Below are 21,794 nucleotides of genomic sequence, written 5' to 3'. Positions count from 1 at the left end.
TAATTTTGGACACCCGAATAAAAAACCTGTTTGACAAACGAGTGAGTGAGTGAGTTAATATTTAACGTCACATCGGCAATAACTCAGCCATATCGTGACGAAAACAATTTATACAATAAAAAAGAAAACATTTTTGAGAGTGAAACATGTTGACGATGGACAGTAAAACCACTACAGTATCACGTATATGAAGATAAAACTAGCATGTTAAATTAAATGATTGTAATTAAAGACGACAATACAGTATAAAACACGGGCTATGGATCGCCAACAACTGAAGGTAGATCACCATACTAGGAACCATGGGGACTTACATTACTTTTGCTACCTGCATGGACCCAAGCTGGATTTACACCATCCTTTCAGCCTGGCGATGGTAGGAAGATTTAGCCGAAATTAAAATCACAAAAATACTACGATTAAAAAGTATGGTTGAAAGTGTTTGGGACTTATGTACCCTCTCAGGAGGACAATAATTTTACAATACTTTAACCCCTTCGAGGATACAGCCACTAACAATCGCAGTTGCTATTTCATACTACCATGTTTTAAATACCATTTATCTATTTACAAAACATATTATTCAAAATTTATGTAATAATTCTATTTTCTTAAAACATTCAAAATCTTAAATGATAATTAACATTATAAAAAAGATCCTTAATTGTTTTGACATTAAAATATTTATCCCTTGTGATGGAAAAATCAGTGCAGTGTTTGACAAACGATCATTATTTTGTTGTCACTTTTCGATATTGTTTAGGAGGAGGGGGAGGGGGGGGACTACTTGCTGGTAGAACAGCCTGGTAATCAACAAGCGTGCGTAGTGAAATTTCAATTTGAAATTTCATACGTGCAACTCGCACACCTGTCTTTTTCTTAGGGTCATAATCGGATGTAACTCTTGCCTCGCATCTTACATTACGTCTCAAGGTACAAGAAGATAAACGTTGTGTGTGATAATCATTGTACCATGGATACTCTGTCCAGATGCAAGTAGGAATACTGTTACTGAGAGAGGAGTTACCATCTGTGTCTATAGTGCTATTATAACTGCGTCGTATATCATTACCTTTGAATGTGCACTGCCACTCAGGTTTATACTGCCATAGTGATACATTTGTACTGATCTGTATACTTTATGTTAGAACACAGTTGTTAATCACATCCCATTTTTTGTTTGTTTGTTGGTGTCATGCCCAATCCTTTTCCGGACTGATTCTCGGTTAACTCTTTAGTTTCAACTTGGGAATCAACACCTTTCTGCAGATTATTGGAAGGACACTGTGCTGAGAGATCCGACAACTGCTTTCTGTCCGTACGCAGTGCAGTACCTTCCGAATCTTGGTTCAACAGTAGTTTGTACTTATTCACCGTGCCGTTTCCATCCCGGCAGGAGATACATATTCAAATAAAGCCATTACATTTAATGTATGGGTGATTTGATTCTAATCCCTTTGATGTTGCAAAGTGTTCATAACATATATGTCAAGCAGTTCCCATGATGGGAGTAGTGCCACGAAATAACATTTAGATATCAGCCAGGATGCCTTAAAATAACTGTACCATGTTTACATCATAATCCTCCTTCTGATGTACAGGAGAACAGACAAGGAAATATGACCTAAAGGGTCTGAAGCGTGAACGCATTTTGTTCACTATAGAAATATAACCATTATATAACGCTTTCAAAATGATTAAAATGATTTCCAACCGAACGGAATTAATCATAGGAAAACATCTGCCTTATGTGTCAGACATCTTCAAATCTGTAATATTACTGTGGGGGAATAATGAGATGAGCAATTTGCTTCGCGAGCCTTAAATGTGTTTGTCGTACCTTGGTGATATGCCTGAATTCTTCTTTATCAAAATGCATCAAATGGAGACGCATTTATTTAGATGGGTATTCGAATTCAAAGTAATGAATACTGATGATCAGTACATGATTGACCCTAGTATGGTGATCTATCTTCAGTTGTTGGCGATCAATAGCCTGTTTTATAGTGTATCGTCCTCTATAGTTAAAGTATTTTAGATTTAATTACTAGTTTTAAATTCGAATATGTGATAATCTAGTTATTTTACTGTCCCTTCGTTGACAGGTTTTTACAGTTTACCATTAATTACTATGTATAAAATTAACTGTTCTCGTCACGGTATGGCTGAAATATGGCCGATGTGACGTTAAATTTTAACTCACTCACTCACTCAGTACATGATTGACAGTGAGACAGTGCAATCTACAATTCCAACACATTAAAAAATTTGTTCCCAGTAAAATGGTTGGCAAAGCTTCGTGTTTTGGCTGAACGATCATGAGTGTTCTCAATAGGATTCCTGCCGTCCATCGTAATTTCAACGCCAATACGCACCTTTGAATTGAGGGCAAACAAACACTGAGACACTGGACTGGGTCTGGATTGACAAAATGTACCATGAAACAATGAAATCTGACCTAAGAGATTTTGTTACAACACTTTTCTAACAGCGACTGATAAAGTGGGCACTACAATGCATGCTGAAAACGGATCTTTTAAGAGTTTGGCAGTAGCATTGTAATCTGATTGGTGTTGGATGGATGCTGGAGGGATTATCACTCATCAGTCAATTTGATCTGAAAACATTCTCGTTTGTAAGCATAATACCCTTCAGCAGATATTAACATTTCTTCCACAGAAAACAGTCGGCTTACTGTTTAAATACCATATTAGTTTAAAATCATGTTCAGCTGTTACTTTCGTATGTGAGTGAATAACCGACTTTCAAGTATGATTAATCACTTCCTTGTAAGGTCACATATAGGATTAATGTTAAAATTCGCAAACTTGCGAAATTTGATCACGAACTATTTCGATGTGTTTGACTAGCTTTCAATGGATCAGAAGCAGCATATTGAATTAGAGACTAAGCATCTTAAGTTGAATAGGTTAACTCGATTCATGATGTTCTTGTGAGTCTTGCCGTGTTTAATGTATACGACACAGTGTGAGGGTAATAGGGGAGGACATCGCATTACGATTTAGTTTGTTCTTCAAGGCCGCGCACAGCAATATTCCAGTTATATGACATATACTCAACTCTTGACCAGAAAATCCAGTGATTGACATCATGAGCATCGCCGTAGACCCGGACTCGATTTCCTACAAGGGTACACTGAGCGAGGCCCATTTCTGGTGTCCCCGACATGATATTGCTGGAATATTGCTATAAGTGGCGTAATGATATATTCACTCACTCCCGCCATTGCTGTATAATGGCATGTGTCAGGCAAGTCAGCGATCTTAGGTGTTGATACCAACAGGTCCTGCTGACAAACCCAATAGTGTGATCAAGGCAAACCAAGATTCGAACCCACTATGATGTTGGTCAGGTTTTCTGTATAGAGAGTTGCAACGCCTTCGATGAGCCACTGTTTGTTTTCAGCACGTGACATCGTTGAAAGAAACAAGTCTACAGTACAGATATGTATCCGATTGGTATCAGGCACAGTGCTTTCAATATACCAGATGAAACATATCTTACACGCATAGAATGGTGGGGATGATGTCCCTGATGGACGGTTACCTGTCTTAATTGATGTGGGGAGTCTGATGGAAGTATATATCCATCATCATCTGAATGAAAAAAATGTAGTGGCTCAATGATTATTGTGTAATAATGTGTGTTTTTTTCTGTAATTAGGCAACTCCGATAAAGGAAGGTCTTAGGTCAATACACATAAAACACAAGTAGTACTTTCATTAGGTTATGTTGTATACGTCGTTTAATATGGAGTATTCTGACATTTAGGTCTGAACAGCTGGCTGAAAATCGATATTTCAAACAATATGCACGCCCCCCTTTTGACGCGAGGGTGTTTACACACATGTACACGTTTCCTCACAACAGACTGATTACGCTTCGACTGAAGAGTGGGACTACATTTTGCTGAAGAGTAGTGTCGCTTCAACTACTTCAGCATACAAATGTATGAGACAACAATTATGTTCCTTGTGGTTCATCTCTTTCCATGTACCTCAGAGGGATCAACGTCATCGACTCTTTGACAAATTGCCACAGTGAAACTTGGGAGCAATTTTGTTAAGGATGGACTGACATAAAAACAGTATGTTTTATGTAGGATGGGGTTTTGTTACTCTTGCATTTGTAGCTTGAAAATGCATTATTTTCCTGAAATTGATGTGGCATCGGTTATCGCTATATCAAACATGTACAGAAATAGAGAAAATGGTAGTTGTTTGAAATTGAACAATTACATTACAAAATATCGTCATCACGGTGTGTAACGTCATGGGAGAGAGCTAGTAAATAAACGTAAATCAAACAACGATAGTGATATCAGCATAAGGTCTATGTAAGTAGACAGATGCGGACTGAGTTGCGTCAATAAAATGTTCAATAAAACAACCTCTCCTCGTGTCCGCTGAAGATATGACCATCCATGAATTTATTGGAACAGTGTCTTTTCAATTTGGAATTATCTTTGTGTTCCTTTGCTGGTTTTAAAAGGTGACTAAATGTATTTGGTCGGCAGATTTTCATTACATAGCTCCGTATCCCGCTTGCAAGAACTGATGCTCAAGGAGAGGATTGTGTTTCCATTACTTCCATATCTCCGCCAGATTACTTTAACACTATTATCTTAAACAACAAACAATGATGCGATCAGGAACATCAACTTTTCACTGAAAGCACTCATGCGTACACGTTTTAGGAGTGAGGTTGGTTTATCGTTGCTTTGAAGCTTTTTTCTTTTATATCACAACATGTCTTCTGGGTGCGTCAGGAGAGGTGGAAGTGATGTTGATTTTAGCCGCATATCTCTGTAATGAAACCAACCAGAATATATATTGCATTCTTACTATCTTAAAAAGCATAAATAAGTGCGAACGGAAATGCAATCATTGGTGCCCAACATGTCACAACGATTTGCAGCCTTTTAGACGAATGTGTAACCATTAGTCGCAGCTGTGGCTATAGAGTGACATCGTAACAAAAGATTTATCGATTTCAATGAAGTTCGAATCAGTGAAATATAAATCTATATTCATCAAACTGTTGTTTTTTTCTTTATATGTTTACTTTTTGTTGTTGTTATTGATTCAACTGAAACGAGGGCATTGAAGAGAATACATTTTCCAGTTTCTAGTTTGTTACCAGCTTATCATCCACTGACAGTTCATCTTTATTACCACTCAGATGATCTGAAGGCCAGATTTGGCAGTCTCTGTGCCACTTTGTTTATTGCAATGATCTGACATGTTATCCTATTAATTGAATTTTATTCACGGACCTCTTCCTTTCCTCGTTTTCCTACTTTATGCGCGATTAAAGCAAATAAGATAACAGTTTTGTGGTTGTAAAAATGTTTAAATGTGATTTCTGCCTGGTGTGTAATGGGAATGAATCAGCATTTGCCTACTTTACGATCGTAATGTTTCAAACACAAATGGAACCTTTCGAAATCTTTCGAAGTTTGTCTTTAATCCCGTACATTTAAACGCTATGTGTCTGTCTGGTGTGTAATGGGAGGAAATCTACTTACATCTACTTTACTCTCGCATTGTGCCAACTGCAAATGAGACACTTTAAGGGTTCAGATTTTTAAAGCTTTGACTTTTATTCCCGAACGTTTCAAAAGGAACGCGTCTAACGTTCCACAACAAAATTGCTTTATTACATGAAATGTGATGATTTTGCAAAGGATCCTCTGTGAATACAGAACAGGATAATAACTATATGCTGGGCAATAAAATTCCAGAGCAGTATTGTGTAGACAACTCTTTTATCCGTATATAATTTTGCATTTTTACCTCAGTTGGTTGAAGTCCAACTTCTGGTCAGACGTTAATGTCCAGTATTTGGTGGAAACATCATCTTTTTTGCCATAAGTCGTTTGTGACTGTAGGCAGCCCTTCATTATGGAAATGCTGCTTTCCCTTGGGCCGTTTTGGCGTGAATCATTACAAGAAAAATGGTTTGGATTTCAGAACAATTAAAGCCCCAATGGCTTGAGGAATGATTTCAAAATGTTTGTTTCCCTTTACTTCTAACATTTCAGTGAATGCCAAAATCTCAAAGTCAGTGTGGACTCATCACAGAGTAGAGCTTATATTCAGGTGATGTAATAAAGAAAGATTTTGACCATGTTATTCTTTTGTCATAATCTAGACACCCGTCTGGCGCGCACTTGCTAAGCAAGTATAAGTCAGTTACAAATGTATGAACATAAAATCATCTGTGATTTGAGCCAAAAGAGTGAGTGAGTTTAGTTTTACGCCAGCAATGTCACGACGGCTGAGCCAAAATAAGAATCTGTGTAGTCATACATGCAGTCCAAACATACATGAGAGCACTGGAAATGACGACATAATTCACTTTGTACGTCCTTTCTGTATCAACTGCACAACGGTGTTTCATCAAGCACATATCAGCTACACTTCTCAAGTTAAAAGTGGCTGTTTTGGCGACACTTGTGTCGTAATCTTCACATCAAGAAACAGTTCCGCAAATCTGGAATATTTGGGTTTTGTAGTGGCGTGATAATTTGCTTTAGTGTTAGGAAGTTGTTAGCTGGAAAAGAGAACTTGATATCAAATGATATTGGCACGTCGTTGTCCAAATGAACATAAATCAGGTATATTTTCGAAGTACTTGAGAAAGAACATGCCAATGATCTCACAGGTACATAGTTAAATAGGGACTTCTGTCGTAAAATGCTAACAAAAAATACGGAATGGGTTCAAAAGAAGTGTGTTGCGGGTTGCTTGAAGGTAACTCTTCCTTCCGCAGATGTTATTTATGTTTTAGAGAAAAGGCAATATATCACTTTGAAACATTAAGATCTTCGAGCAAGCTAGAATAAAAAGGTGTATGGCCACGTGTTAGTCTGAGATTCGCTTTAACTTTGTTAAATGTCTGATACCATAAATAATAATTGCATTTTCCAGTGTGTGGTTCTTTGTTGCTTTCTATACAGGATAGTAATGGCTATGCAAATACATTTATGTTGTACATTGAGTCTTTTGAAATTGTGAAGTAATTTTCCCTTGGTGAAAACCACACGAGCTTGGTGTCAGTTAGTAAGCACAGTTGCATTATGTCAGATACATACAAGTGGTTTGTTCCATAATTCAGCGTCCGCCTGGAAAATATTATACATGAAATCAATCAACGCACGATAGCACAGGGCAGACATTATATGGACCGTTAGTCTCCGTGAAGAGCCGGGTTAGAATTGTTCTTCAGCAACCCTTGCGTGTCATAAGAGGCGACTTACGGGATCAGGCTCGCTGACTTGATTGACTTATGTCATCGTATCCCAACTGCGTTGATCGATGCTCAAACTGTTGATCACTGGATTGTCTGGTCCAGATTCGATTATATACAGACCGCCGCCATAAAGCTGGACTATTGCTGAGCGCGGCGTTAAACACCAACCAACCATTCCTACGGCAGGCAACCGAGTAACCAGGGCCCTGTTCCTCAAAGCGATCGTAGCGCAAAGTTGATCGTAACTCCCATACTTTAACATAGACTTACGACTGCTGTAGCGCTACGATCGCTTTGAGGAACGGGGCCCAGGCCCAGATTTGCTCAGAATCCAAACAAGTTCTTTTCAACATCTTAATTTGTTGACGGTATTCTGTGATCAAAGATAAGTGACTTCATGCCTGTTTTACACATATTGCTTCCATTCACCATTTATTGGCCTCACAGGTTATGTTCTGGAGTTTTTTAACCTCATAAAATATCTTAATCATTCAGAACACCATGGAAGAACGTGTTCGTAATCATTCCGTCATGACTGAAAGAAATGTCTTTCTTTGCCGAAAAAATAATACAACAGTTAATGCGGAAGTTTCCATGTATCTAAATCTGCATTGTTTCAGTCGTTATTCCAATTGCAGTATTATGAAGTAAACTCTGATTAAATTTTAGGTTGAGCTTGTTGTGTAAGATCTCATTTATACAGATACAGACAGTAAAAGAGCTAGATTTGTTAAATGAATTTTGATATATGTTTTGTAAATAGAGAAAGTGTTATAATTGGTAGTTCAGATTTTGAACTTAGATTGTTTGTGGCTGTATCCTCAAAGGGGGTTGAAGTAGCGTAAAATTATTGTCCTCCTGAGAGGATACGTAAGTCCCAAAACTTTCCAAGTCAATTTCGCTCAACCATATTTTTTATCGTAGTATTTTTGTTATTTTAAATTACGGCTTAATCTTCCTACCATCGCCAGCAGCTGAGGGGATGGTGTAAATCCAACTAGGGTCCATGCAGGTAGCAAAAGTAATGTAAGTCCGGGACTCCCCGTGGTTCCTAGTATGGTGATCTACCCTCAGTTGTTGGCGATCTATAGCCCGCATATTATATTGTATTGTGTGCTTTCATTTAACTGTTTTAGTTTTCCATGCTAGTTTTGAATCCATATCTGTGATACTCTAGTTATTTTACAGCCTGTCGATGACTGATTATTTCCCTACTTGTATTTATTGTGTATGCTTCAATGTCACATATCTTCTCGCCACGATATGGCTGAAATATTGCCGATGTGACGGTAAATAATAACTCACTCACTCACTGTGTGAACTAGTTTACTGGAATACTCAGATAAGCAGGACTATGATTTGCTGGGGAGACGCTGAATAACAGGAATTTATTCAGTGTCAAATTTACTTAACTAACTGTAGGGAGTGACGATATCGTCACTTAGCAGTGACAAGGGATTTATTTAAATGATACATTTGACTGTCTTGCTGCAACTTATATACTAACAATCTGTATTCATTTAACTCAGTTGATCGACTTTATGCAAATCCGTGAGTATAATGACATTTATCCTTGTACTGGTAAAGTAGAGAACGACTAAGTGAATATTGAGAATGCCATGTCCATATCAATGTGCAATTACGTTTTAGCACTATTTTACAACCAATATTCCCATGTTCTGTCACATAGCACAGTACCATAAGTGTTAGTGTCTTGGATTGTACGGCTCAATAAATGAATTGCAGTCCGATCACATTGGCAACTTAACATTGAGGGAAATCATGAAGTGGTGCAAGTCTAAGATGTTTATCACTTTAGTTAAACACCGAAAACGGGTATGGTGCTGACAAGCCCATAATAAATATGATCAAAACTGGGCATGAACTCTTCTGATGCCCGTTTTCACAGTCTGTTTGATTTCATTTGAGACCGATGAATTGCTCACTAACGCAAAATCTAATAATTGCAACAAAAGCAAAGTTTGCAAAGTCACATGAAATCGGCAGACCAACTCTGATGATTTGTCTCATAATTTTGGACACCCGAATAAAAACCTGTTTGACAAACGAGTGAGTGAGTGAGTTAATATTTAACGTCACATCGGCAATATCTCAGCCATATCGTGACGAAAACAATTTATATAATAAAAAAGAAAACATTTTGGAGAGTAAAACCTGTTGACGATGGACAGTAAAACCACCACAGTATCACGTATGTGAAGATAAAACTAGCTTGTCAAACTAAATGATTTTAAGTAAAGACGACAATACAGTTTAAAACACGGGCTATAGATCACCAACAACTGAAAGTAGATCACCATAGTAGGAACCATGGGGACTTACATTACTTTTGCTACCTGCATGGACCCAAGCTGGATTTACACCATCCCTTCAGCCCCTGGCGATGGTAGGAAGATTTAGCCGAAATTAAAATCACAAAAATACTACGATTAAAATGTATGGTTGAGCGAAATTGACTTTGAAAATGTTTGGGACTTATGTACCCTCTCAGGAGGACAATCATTTTACAATACTTTAACCCCCTTCGAGGATACAACCACTAACAATTGCAGTTGCTATTTCATACTACCATTATTAAAATACCATTTATCTATTTACAAAACATATTATTCAAAATTTATGTAATAATTCTATTTTCTTTAAACATTCAATTATTAAATGATAATTAACATTATAAAAAAGATCTTTAATTGTTTTGACATTAAAATATTTATCCCTTGTGATGGAAAAATCAATGCAATGTTTGACAAACGATCATTATTTTGTTGTCAATTTGCGCTATTGTTTACGAGGGGGACTACTTGCTGGTAGAACAGCCGGGTAATCAACAAGCGTGTGTAGTGAAATTTCAATTTCATACATGCAACTCGCACACCTGTCTTTTTCTTAGGGTCATAATCGGAGATAACTCTTGCCTCGCATCTTACATTACGTCTCAAGTTACAAGAAGATAAACGTTGTGTGTGATAATCATTGTACCATGGATACTCTGTCCAGATGCAAGTAGGAATACTGTTACTGAGAGGGGAGTTACCATCTGTGTCTATATTGCTACTATAACTGCCTCGTATAACATTACCTTTGAATTTGCACTGCCACTCAGGTTTATACTGCCATAGTGATACATTTGTACTGATTTGTATAATTTATGTTAGAACACAGTTGTTAATCACATCCCATTTTTGTTTGTTTGTAGGTGTCATGCCCAATCCTTTTCCGGACTGATTCTCGGTTAACTCTTTAGTTTCAACTTGGGAATCAACACCTTTCTGCAGATTATGGAAAGGACACTGTGCTGTTAATTTCCAGCATATAACTTGAAATCACACTGAGAGATCCGACAACTGCTTTCTGTCCGTACGCAGTGCAGTACCCCCGAATCTTGGTTGAACAGTAGTTTGTACTTATTCACCGTGCCGTTTCCATCCCGACAGGAGATACTTATTCAAATAAAGCCATTATCTTTAATGTATGGGTGATTTGATTCTAATCCCTTTGATGTTGCAAAGTGTTTATAACATATGTGTCAAGCAGTTCCCATGATGGGAGTAGTGCCACGAAATAACATTTAGATATCAGCCAGCATGCCCTAAAATAACTGTACCATGTTTACATCATAATCCTCCTTCTGATGTACAAGAGAACAGACAAGGAAATACGAGCTATTGGGTCTGAAGCGTGAACGCATTTTGTTCACTATAGAAATATAACCTTTATCGAACGCTTTCAAAATGATTAAAATGATTTCCAACCGAACGGAATTAATCATAGGAAAACATCTGCCTTATGTGTCAGGAATTTTTAAATCTGTAATATTACTGTGGGGGAATATGAGATGAGCAATTTGCTTCGCGAGTCTTAAATGTGTCTGGCGTACCTTGTCGATATGCCTGAATTCTTCTTTATCAAAATGCATCAAATGGAGACGCATTTATTTAGATGGGTATTCGAATTCAAAGTATTGAATACTGATGATAAGTAAATGATTGACAGCGAGACAGTGAAATCTACATTCAACTGTCAGTGAGGAAGATTTGTTCCCAAGCAATTTATAGTCATACTTATGTTAGGATTCCAATAAAATGATTGGCAAAGATTCGTGTTTTGGTTGAACAATCATGAGTGTTCCCAATAGGATCCCTGCCGTCCATCGTAATTTCAACGTCAATACGCACCTTTGAATAGAGGGCAAACAAACACTGAGACACTGGGTCTGGATTGACAGTAAACGTTACCAATAAAACAATGAAATCTGATCTAAGAGATTTTGTTACAGCACTTTTCTAACAGCGACTGAAAAAGTGAGGACTACATTGCATGTTGATAAAAGATCTTTTAAGAGTTTGGAAGTAACATTGTAATCTGATTGGTGTTGGATGGATGCTGGAGGGATTTTAACTTATCAGTCAATTTGCTCTGAAAACATTCTCGTGTGACAGCATAATACCCTTCAGAGGATATTACCATTTCTTCCACAGAAACCAGTCGGCTTACTGTTTAAATACCATATTCATTTAAAATCATGTTCAGTTGCTACTTTCGCATGTGAGTGAATGTCTTTAACGTATAATTGATCGCTTCCTTGTAAGGTCAGCATATAGGATTAATGTTAAAATTCGTCAACTTCAGAAATGTGATCTCAATTTGGTTCAATGTGTTTGGCTAGCTTTCAATGGATTAGAAGCAGGATAGTAAGTTTGAGACTAAGCATCAAAAGCTGAATAAGTTAATTCGATTCATGGTGACATTGTGAGCCTTGTTGGACGCCACCTCAGAACAGTATTTTATTTATACCATACAGTGTGAGGGTAATGGTGGAGGACATCACATTACGATGTAGTTTGTTTGTTCTTCAACGCCGCGCTCAGTAATATTCCATCTATATGATATATAATCGACTCTTGACCAGACAATCCAGTGATTGAAATCATGACCATCGCTCTGCGCCATTGGTATACGATGGTATGTGTCAAGCAAGTCAGTCTTTAGGTGGTGAAACCAACAAGTCCGGCTGACAAACCCAACAGTGTGACAGTGTCAAATACAACACTCTACATTATTGATGAACTACAGATATATAGCTATCAGGCAAAATGCTTTCAGTATATCAGATGAAACATATCTGACACGCGTTAAATGGTAGAGATGATTTCCCTCGAGGACTGTTAACTGTCTTTAAGCGAAAAGGGCAGCTAGATGGAAATATATTCATCATCACCTGAAATAAAACATGCAGTTTTATTGGGATATCATATTTCATTTATCTTTCTGTTGGCAACGTTGATAAAAGAAGTTATTTACCATACTTTTCATTGTCAATACTCATTAAACAAAAGTAGCATTTTTATTATGTAATGTTGTTTATCATGTTGTGTAATATGAGGTATTCTGACACTTAGGTCTGAACAGTTGGCTGAAAATCGATATTTTGAACTATGTACGCGTCGCCTTATATCGCAAGGGTGTTTACACACGTGCACGTTTGAAATTAGAATCCCTGGTTGATTGATTACGCTTCGACTGACGAATGGCGTTTCATATCGTTGAAGAGTAGTGTCGCTTAAACTACTTCAACTACTTCAACAGAATACAAATATCTGAGACAACAATTATGTCCTTGTGATTCATCGCTTTTTATGTCTTCAGAAGGATCAACGTCATTCACCCTTTGACCAATTGCCGCTGTGAAACTCAATTTCGTTAAGGATGGACTGAGATAAAGACTGTATGTTTTAATTTGGATGGAGTTTTGTTAGAATTGCACTTGTAGCTTGAAAATTCAAAATTTTCCAGAAATTGATGTGCTATTGGTTATCGCTATGTTAAACATGTACATAAATAGAGAAAATGGTAGTTTGTTTGATATTAAACAACTACTTTACACAGTGTCGTCACGGTGTGTATCGTCATGGGAGGGAGCTAGTAAATAAATAAGTAAATCAAACAACGATAATGATATCAGCATACGGTCTATGTAAGTAGACAGATGCGGACTAAGTTACAGAACAATCGTCATGCTTTATGTAAACAAATATGTGCAATAAAGCAACCTCTCGCCGTGTCCGCTGAAGATATAACCATCCGGGAATTAACTGTGACAGTAATTTCGAATTATGTCTGTGTTCATTACTATCGTGACTGAAAATCTCAGAAAACTACGCTGCGAGTGTCATGTAGCAAACATTATTTGTACATTAAAACAATTTTCCCAAAAATGTTTATTTAATTTTTTAACAATGTTTTTTTTAACAGTACTTATTTCAATTCATTCCCTGTTGTACACCTTTACCCTGTCTTTAACTGTTAAGTAATAACAACATTTACATACTGGGTGTTGTATCTCAACAGTAAATGAGCGTATCAATTTGTAAAGATAAAATGACGAAAACGTTATTCAGAATGTTATAGTAACATTGACACATTCAGAAGAAAATATTGCTTTGTTACCTGACGCAAGTGAGGACCAGGCTCGCCTGCATTCCTTTTGTTTTTGTTTGTACAAATCACAAAATTAACAGCCATCAACTTAATATGTAGCAAGTATATACCAAAAATGATGTCCCACAAACAAATGCAGACAAAAGATGAAGTTCATAAATTTTCTCTACAGCTACCTGATCACTCCCTTCAGGATTAAAAGGACAAATAGAAAGAATAAAGTTATTCAGAATGTCATATCTACACATTCAGACATTTAGAAGAAATTACAATACTTGTTCGATTACGATGTCCGTTCACTAGTTCCACTGTTGTGTGTTTTGCTATATATAACTGTGATTGCCTCATATGTGGTGACCTTTCTAAACGAGTTAGAACGTTGGGATTATGCAATATGTGCTCTGTGATAGAAAAGTATCCTATAATGAAACATTCATTAGCGTATAATTACTGTAAATGTCCACATGTTGAGGAATGTTATAGTACATGTAGATGATTCTCATTAACGAGCTACGTATGTGCGTTACGATAATTACTGACATCTTTCATGACCTCAGAGTAATGATCTGTAGAGCAGTGAGGCTGACTGGTTAGAATATATACTTCACATCCAAAGGTTAGACTCACTAGAGTCAATATAGCCACTTACTTCAGGCAACTAAACTAAATTTTGCAAAATATTCCATACTGTTTAAAGGTACTGTTTACACATGAACTGATGTATTTTAAAACAAATTCGTAACGTTGGAAGGTTATTGTCATGAGTTTAATAAATGATAAAAATCACTTAAAATTGGCGAATTTTAACAACACTTTACGCCAATACGCAGATGTTCACATGCGCTATATTTGCACATGTTTTTCAGCAATTTGATACATGATCCTCGTCTTCGAAGTGCACACACACACACACACACACACACACACACTCACACACACGCACGCACGCACACACGCACGCACAACACACACACACACATAACATATAGTCAGTGTTTTAAGTGAGTCTAAACTTCTGATGGGAAGTATAAATCCTTCGCTGGTTTAAAGATGTGACAAAATGGATTTGTTTTGCACATTTGCATTACATATCAGCGTATCCCCCCTTGCAAGAACTGATACTCAAGGTGTCATCGAGAGGATTGTGTTGTCCAGATTCCATTACTTTCGGACCTATGCCAGATTGCTTTAACACTGCTATCTTAAACAACAAACAATGATGTGATCAGGAACATCACCTATTCACTGGAAGCACTGATGCGTACACATTTTAATTGAGGTTGTGTCTATCCTTGCTTTGAAGTGTATTTCAGTTGTATCACAACATGTCTGCTGGATGCGGGAAGAAAGGCAGAAGTGATGTTGACTTTAGACGTGTATCTCTGGAATGGAAGCAACCAGAATATATTTTGCATTCTGGCAATCTTAGAAACATAAATCAGTGCGAACCGGAATTTGATGATAGGTGCCTGACATGCATAATGGACGTAACACTGCACAGCGATTTTGTAGCCTTTTAGACGAATGTGTAACCATTAGATGTCAGCTATAACCATAGAGTGACATCGTCACAAAAGATTTGTCGATTTTAATGAAGTTCCAATCACTGAAATATCAATCTATGGTCATCAAATTGTTTTTTTCTTTATTTTTGTACTTTTTGTCGTTGTTATTGATTCAACCGAAACAAGGACATTAAAGGGAATACATTTTCGTGTTTGTTACCAGCTTATCATCCACTGACAGTTCATCTTTATTACCACTCAGATGGTTAACCACCTGCAAACCCCATCAACCAGCTTATGAACAGTAATCAATAGTTAACGATCTCAAGGCCGGATTTGTCAATCTCTGTGCCACTTCGTTTATTGCAGACGGACAGATATTTTAAAGTCTCACCTCATGTAAAAGTACAGATATATACACACATATACATAAAAGGGTTATGAGAGACTATTACATGGAAGTGACATATATGATAAAAGTAACAATATGAAATTAGCCGTATAAAAGATGTTTTTCTTCTTTGAAGTATATAAAAGCAGGTTTTGACTGTAAAATAAACATGTTCTTTAAATAGTAAAATCATTTTTTCATTATCACATAAATCTAGGAAGTTGGGATAGCTGAAACACATATGGCCATATAAACTTTCACGTAGATCATCGTACAGCGGACATTCCAACAGTACATGACGTTCATCCTCAATCTTATCACTGCATTGAAAACACACCCTTTCCTCTACATTCATATCTGAATATCTGCCTGTTCCAACTTTAGAGGTGCAGTACCGGATCTAAACTTGGAAAGGGCAGATCGATAGGAGCGCGGCATTTGCATACTTACATAGCTTTCGCAACCATACACACTTTTAAACATTCTATACGTCCGCAACTTATTGCTACCCGCTCTGCCTTCTTGTTTATACAATGCTACATACCATTCAGACATATACTTCCCGATACAAGTTATTTGTACCCGTTTACATACATTCTTCATACTCACACCCTCTTCCATATTCAGGCCCGATTCTTTAAGTTTGGCTTTCACACGGTAGTTCCAATTTTTTACACGTCCACCCGCGCACTCATCCGACCATATAAAAACATATTTATTAATCTACATTGCATTTCGTTAAAGCGGCAGTATTGCCTAATAATACATACCCACTGTCTGACAAACGGAGGAATCCAGCCCATGTCTCCATTAACCGCAACGTTTGGAGCGTATTTACCCACCCCTTAAAAAACCCTGAAAGCACGATGGTGGACGGCATTTACACATGAAATATCTCGATGACCCCAAATGGAAGCCCCATAACTCAGAACCGACCATACCATCGTGTTGTACAGTTTTGTATAAGTACTATACCTCCGACTGCCTTATATTTGCAAATAAGAAGTCCTAATGCTCTACTAGCAGACTTAGCCACTGCCTTCGCCATAGCGTAATAATCTAAATGTTCAGTGAGCAATAGGCCCAAATAACAATCCACAACATCTAAAAAGGAACACCCAACATTAAAAACAGCACACGTTCTGTTGACACTTACGTTCCTAAAATATACAAATTTTAGATTTTTCATTATTGATACAAATGCCATTATCTATACACCAGACATTAAAAACCTCTAATGGACTGTTCAGATCATCTGTAGAATCTGCAAGTAAAACTAAATGATCAGCATACGCTAAAGCTGCAATCACTGTGTCCTTGACATGAATACCAATGATCTTCCATGTAATCTTATTCATTGATTTCATTCATGCACTTGTTCCTTCCTCATCAAAGGAAACAACTCTACGTTTTCCTACTTTATGCGCGATTAGGGAAAGTAATATAACAGTTTTAGTAGTGATTTCTGCCTGGTGTGTAATGTGAGTAAGTTAGAATATATTTACTTTACTCTCGTAATGTTTCAAACACGAATGGAACCGTACATTTAAATGTTCTGTTTCCATCTGGAATGTAATGGGAGGAAATAAAACTTACATCTACTTTACTGTTGTATTGTGCCAACTGCGAATGAATCACCTTAAGGGTTAAGCTTTTCAAAAGGAATGCGTCTAACGTTCCACAACATAATTGTGTTGTTACATAAAACTGTGATGATTTTGCAAAGGATCCTCTATGAATGCTGTACAGGATAATAACTATATGCTGGGCAATAAAATTCCAGAGCAGTATTGTATAGACAACTCTTTTATCCGTATTTAATTTTACATTTTTACCTCAGTTAGTTGAAGTCCAACTTCTGGTCAGACGTTAATGTCCAGTATTTGGTGGAAACATCATCTTTTTTGCCATAAGTCGTTGGTAAATGAAGGTAGACTTTCGTCATGGAAATACCGCTTTCCCTTGGGCCGTTTTGGCGTGAATCATTAGAAGAAAAATGCATTTGGATTTTAGAACTGTTTCAATTAAAGATTGGCTTCAGAGAGGGATGGGGTTTTTTAAATGAAGTTTGTTTCCCTTTACTTCTAACGTTTCAGTGAATGCCAGAATCTCAGAGTCAGCGTGCGCCCATCACTGAGCACAGTTTTATTCAGCTGAAGTAAAAAAGAAAGGTTTGGGCCATATTATTCTTTTGTTTTGGGTGTGACAACACGTTATAATGTCATGATGTAGCAATCCACTGGCACTAAGCAAGCATATGTCAGAACGTTAATAAATTTTTGAACATGAAATGTCATCTGTGATTTGAACCAAAAGAAGAATATGTGTAGTCATATTCTTATATGTCCAAACATATATGAGAGCACTGGAAATGACGACATCATTTATTTTGTACGTACTTTCTGTATGAAATGCACAACGTTGTTTCTGAAAAGGAAGTAGTCCATCATGTCCACGTTAGCTACATTTCTCAAGTTAAAAGTGGTTGTTTTGGCGACACCGGTTTCTCAATCTTCGCATCAAGAAACAGGAAATGAAAGTCTTTGTGTGAGAGGAAAACGATTTTATCATTTAACTGGTAACAAATGAGTCTCGAGTAATGAAACCTGCATGTTATGTCATTGATTTTAACGTGTGATCATCAGAATATTCCAGGGCTAAACTTTCCTGTGGAATATTGAAGGTCAGCATAACCTTCTGCAAGAGCTCCCAAATAACACCCCATTCAATATAGTGTCAGCAGGACGAGAATGGGATGTCTAAAGGTTTTAATTAAATACCGGATTTAGCACGCTGTTTGAATAATTTATTGAATGAATGTGGACACAGTCCCGCAAATAAGGACTATTTGGGTTTTATAGTGGCGTGATTATTTGATTGAGTGTTAGAAAGTTGTCAGCAGGAAAAGAAAAGTTGACATCAAATATTATTTTCATGTCCTTGTCCAAATGAACATAAATAAGATTATTTTTGAAGTACTTGAGAAAGAACATGCCATAGATCTCACAGATAAATAGTTAAATAGAGATTTCTGTCGTAAAATGATAACACAAAAACGAGGAAAGTTTACATCATGAAAGTTGCATGTAATGTGAAGGTAAAATAATCCGATTGATAAAAGTGGTTCTGGTCGATGTCTGATGACTATGCACATGGGTTTCTTTTCCTTTTATTATTTACAAGCCAACATGGCGTCGCCTCCGAGTATAGTTGTTATTTGACGCCGCACTTAACAATAATCCGGCTGTATTAGGACCAAACAAGACAGTGATCAACAGCATGAGCATCGATCTACGCAACTAGGATACGATAACATGTGTCAACCAAGTCAGCAAGTCTGACCACTAAATCCTGCTAGTCGCCTTTTACGACAAGCATGGCTTGCTGAAGACCAAATCTAACCTGGACCTTCATGGGTAGCAGCATTTGTAACCTCCAACGACACGTCAGGTATGGCAGTGACGAACGATTAAGAACTGACCGTATCATAGGTGGTAAATAAACTGTTGTGACAGCATCATTTAACTAACTGAGGTCTTTTTAAGAGTGATAAGTTTCAAGATGCAAGTTGCGAAACATTTTGGCAAGGACTGTAGGCTTGTAGGTCTCTGTGTGTCAACCAATATTTACACAAGACTTATTAAGACTTATGAATCTCCCAATTGACAGACACCCAATTGAGAGACACTGAACGAGAAGATTAATTAGGGTAACACCTACGGGTATAATAGAACAGTCCACTGTCTAGTAAGTAGAGCAGGTGAGCCTGAAACAGGTTCGTTAATGAGAAGTTTGATTGTGTGTAAATAGAACTTTGCTGTGATTAAATGATAATGATTTCCCTTCTCAAAATTGATTTTACTATCAATTACTATCGAATATAAAAACAGGTTTGTCATTGAGAGGTTTGATTGTGTTTATTGATAGAAAAGCCCCTCCCAATAATAGCATATGTACAACAGAAGTTAACTGAGAAAACGTTTTGTTGGAGAGATATAGATATGAACATATTTGAAAACATTCTAATTTGCAGTAAATGATACACTTGCATTGCCATGTAAGATACGATTAATACCAATCAGTGTTCTAATTTTAACAATACTTTCTAAAGATTGTAACAGTTTATGTCTTTGAGTAGTATACAATGGACATTCAAGGAAGTAATGAAAAACATTCTCACATCCATGGCCACATTGACATGATGCGTCATATTTTATATATTTATTCTAAATAAATCGTAATTGCACTCGTCATATATCTTAATATTGTGTGCAAAACATATAACTTCTTTATTCCATATGAATAATATTTAGGTTCACATTTGTCTTTATTTGATTTATATGATACAACAGTGTCGCAATTTCTAATATCTAAGCTAATGTTTTCAGTATGATGATGCCGACTCTCGTTAGACTAGAAGGTTAAACCGAAATGTTTATAAAAATAAACTGTTTTTATATTGCAGCAATAAAAATTCAAATTACTGTCTTTTCGTCCATCTTTCAAAATATATCATATAGCTTCAGTTTGTTCAGTTTGGAATATTTGGACTATTCCATTTTAATGTGTAGGTAACATGTAGTAGATAATCTGTTCACTGAACTGTAAATGTTGTTTTAAGGTGTCTGCGATCTGGCTGTCTGCGTAATGGGAGGACACCACAAACTACGTTTGGATTCTTATCATGACAATGTAATGTGACCAGGCCCCGATTTCTCGAAACAAACTTAAGTCTGAGTTTTGACTTAAGTTAGAGTTTTGACTCAAATTTGAGAAAACGCAGGGAACTGCATTTCCCAGAATGAACTGAAATCGATATCAAACTCATACATAGTGGACAATTTGAGTTTTGATAGATGGATTACTTAAGGTGTTTGGGATTTTTTAATTAAAAAATGCAGTTGAGTTAAAAATTCAGCTGTTTCAAATTGTCAACCTCAGTTTGAAATTTGAGTAAAAACTTAAGTTTGTTTCGAGAAATCGGGGCCAGGCAAAGTGTAAAAAATGTGTTACGTCTTACAAACTGGTATTTTATGCAAGTTGTACTGTTGCGGGTTACTTGAAGGTAACACTTCCTCCCGTAGATATTTATGTTTTATAGAAAAGGCATTATATCACACTGAGGCTCCCATAGATACTAGAATGAAAATGGGTGTCAGTCTGGAACTTGCTTTAACTTTGTTAAATGTCTGATACCATAAATAATAATAATTGCATTTCCATGTTTATGATTCGTTGTTGCTTTCTTTACATGATGAAGTAATGGCTATGCCAATACATTTATGTTGTACATTAAATCTTTTGAAACTGTGGATTAAGTTTCCCGCGGTAAAAATCACACGAGCTTGGTATCAGACTTAGTGGTTAGAATTGGTCTTCTGTAACCCATGCTTGTCGTAAGATTCGACTAACGGGATGGGGTGGTCAGGCCCGCTGGCTTAGTTGACACATGTCATCGTATCCCAATTGCGTAGATGAATGCTCATGCTGTTGATCACTAGATTGTCTTGTCCAGACTCGATTATTTACAGACGGCCATATTGGTGAGTGCGGCGGTAAACACCAACCAACCAACCAACCAACCATTCCTACGGCAGGAAACCGAGTAACCAAGCCCAGATTTGCTCAGAATCCTAACAAGTTCTTTTCAAGATTACGATTTGTTGACGGTCTTCTGTGGGATACGATGACATGTGTCAACCAAGTCAGCGAGCCTGACCACCCGATCCCGTTAGTCGCCTCTTACGACAAGCATAGTCGCCTTTTGTGGCAAGCATGGGTTGCTGAAGACCTATTCTACCCCGGATCTTCACGGGTCGTGCATGATAAGATGTCCATATAGTGTATGTGTCAAGTCACCAAGTACATGGTGAGCTTTTTATATCCAGTGTCCGGGGTAGGTGATACATCCCGTAAGGCTGTCCCGCCGATCGATTGGGATCGACCCTGACATGTCACCCGTGAAGTTGGACTCTTAACATCTGAGTGTCTAGGGATAGAGAAATGCCCTTTCTGTAAGCTGTCGAAAATGACCAACAGGGATCACACCACCATGTCCCATACCGTGTAAAGTACACAGGATAAAGTGTTAAAGTGTGGACATATCTACATGCAGGAGAAGGACTTCTAAACTATCACAAAGAGCTGAACTGACTTTAAATTCC

The 21,794-nt window shown here is 37.2% G+C and overlaps 1 long non-coding RNA gene across 1 annotated transcript; it reads right to left on the bottom strand.

Moving 5' to 3' along the window:
• Positions 1 to 859: 859 nt before the first annotated feature.
• LOC124261944 lies at positions 860 to 20,615 on the bottom strand. The gene is made up of 3 exons (XR_006894474.1): positions 20,394 to 20,615; positions 2,784 to 2,786; positions 860 to 872 (listed from the first exon to the last, which is right to left on the bottom strand). It is a non-coding gene; the product is annotated as an uncharacterized LOC124261944 (long non-coding RNA).
• Positions 20,616 to 21,794: the final 1,179 nt, after the last annotated feature.

This window comes from Haliotis rubra, unplaced genomic scaffold (assembly GCF_003918875.1).
Source record: "Haliotis rubra isolate DU_JTF1 unplaced genomic scaffold, ASM391887v1 Scf818, whole genome shotgun sequence".
NCBI classification, from domain to species: Eukaryota; Metazoa; Mollusca; class Gastropoda; order Lepetellida; family Haliotidae; genus Haliotis; species Haliotis rubra.
This window is presented reverse-complemented; position numbering and strand designations above follow the sequence as displayed.